This window comes from Aplysia californica, unplaced genomic scaffold (assembly GCF_000002075.1).
Source record: "Aplysia californica isolate F4 #8 unplaced genomic scaffold, AplCal3.0 scaffold00866, whole genome shotgun sequence".
In the NCBI taxonomy this organism is placed as follows: domain Eukaryota; kingdom Metazoa; phylum Mollusca; class Gastropoda; order Aplysiida; family Aplysiidae; genus Aplysia; species Aplysia californica.
Genome location: NW_004798136.1, coordinates 197,582 through 199,303, shown reverse-complemented (window position 1 = coordinate 199,303; position 1,722 = coordinate 197,582). Strand labels below are relative to the sequence as shown.

At 45.8% G+C, this 1,722-nt stretch overlaps 1 protein-coding gene and 1 long non-coding RNA gene across 5 annotated transcripts in view; both read left to right on the top strand.

The window, feature by feature from the left end:
- Window positions 1-1,722, top strand: part of LOC101856472 — a gene marked incomplete at its 5' end in the record, with an annotated part of 80,142 nt that overhangs the window by 45,437 nt on the left and 32,983 nt on the right.
- Window positions 975-1,722, top strand: part of LOC118478712 — a 4,833-nt gene continuing 4,085 nt past the window's right edge. The window contains exon 1 of the long non-coding RNA XR_004859243.1: window positions 975-1,540. This is a non-coding gene — a long non-coding RNA (uncharacterized LOC118478712). The remainder of the gene's footprint in view (window positions 1,541-1,722) is intronic.

Below are 1,722 nucleotides of genomic sequence, written 5' to 3'. Positions count from 1 at the left end.
CTCTTTCTCAAACACACACACACACAAACAAACAAACAAACAAACACACACACACACACACACACACACACACACACTCATTTTCTTCAATTTCTCTGTCTCTCTCTCTCTGTCTCTTTCTCTCTTTCTCACTTTTAAATCTCTCTGTCCCTCTCTCTCTCTGTCTCTCTCTCTCTCTGTCTGTCTCTCTCTCTCTCTCTCTCTCTCTCTCTTCAATTTCTCTGGCTCTCTCCCTCCTTCATTTCTCTTGCTCTCACTCTGTTCAATTTCTCTGCTCTCTTTTCAATTTCTCTGTCTCTCTGTCTCTGTCTCTGTCTGTCTGTCTGTCTGTCTGTCTGTCTGTCTGTCTGTCTGTCTGTCTGTCTTCAATTTCTCAGAGAGCTGAAGCGATCGTATCAAGGTCTGACTGGAAGGAAATAATATCCGCCGCCCCGCCGCGCCCGCACGGGTTGGGATTTGTGAGATTGTGGGGCTGTCCACATGGCCTGCGGTTCGCTTTGTGACTCTCTCTCTCAGACTCAGTCCTGGTGGGCCGCCGAGCTTCTCTCTTCGCCGAGTGGGGACTCAGTTGAGCCGGGCTGATATCGCGTTCCAGTATCGAATCGATGGATACTGGATTTGTATCATTGTCGGTATCGATCTGACGTCCTTAAAGAAGAAAACGAAAGAGGATAAGGAAAAGATAGGAAGAAGAAGATTTTTTTTTCATAAAAAAGATGAATTACACGAAAAAGTAGTAGTAGTAGTAGTAGTAGTAGTAGTAGTAGTAGGAGGAGGAGGAGGAGGAGGAGGAGGAGGAGGAGGAGACGAAGAAGAAAAGGGAGGATAGAGTGGGAATACATTAAATGATGATAATAGTGATGGTGGATCAGGGGTGTCAAGGAAACCCTAAAAAAACATAATATCACAGCTTTGAAAGAGCTGCGGAGCTGGCCTACCATAGAAAACTGTATCCCCCCTCTTGGCTAAACGGCAACAGAGGATGAAAACGTAAAAAGTAAAAGTAAGTGATAGCGATGGGTTTTTGTTTTGTTTTGAAGATGCTATAATTTAGGTTTGAGCTCCACCACTAGGCTATAACAAGCAGACTCCCACCACCTACAGGTTATGATGGGCTAAATTTTATAACCTCTTTGGCGCGAATCAAACTCGTTCATTCTTGGTATCGATACGCGTACAACTCGATTACTGTTCCGCTCAGACGGCAGACGAGAGAGTGGGTGAGTTGGGTTAGTTCACGAGCAGCTGGCTTGCACTCGGCGTCGTTGGGTGTGTGTCTGTGTGTGTGTAGCCTGTGTGGTGTGTATGTGTGTGTGTCGTCTGCTGTGCCCTCCCTGTGCGTGTTTAGTGCTGGCTAAAAGCAGAAGAGAAGAGCGGTTGAGTTGAGTGGAGAGTTCGCTGGCTCACCAGGATTATTATTGGGGGTTTCCGTGTGAGTACCGACTGAGTGTGTGCGTGAGTGTGTGTGGATTCAGCAAACGCTCACCACCACGCGAACAAGTGGGTCAGTTTTGTGAAAGTTTTTTTCCGCTGAGAACAGGTTAGTTTTACTTCTAATAACATAGATATCAATAGAGTCTATATTCTGGATCTGAACCAGATTTACCGGAAGAATGTTTTTTATGTTGTGTCAGTAAGGTTGTGTTGTGTTGTGTGTGTGTGTGTGTGTGTGTGTGTGTGTGTGTGTGTGTGTGTGTGTGTGTGTGTGTGTGTGTTTGTGTG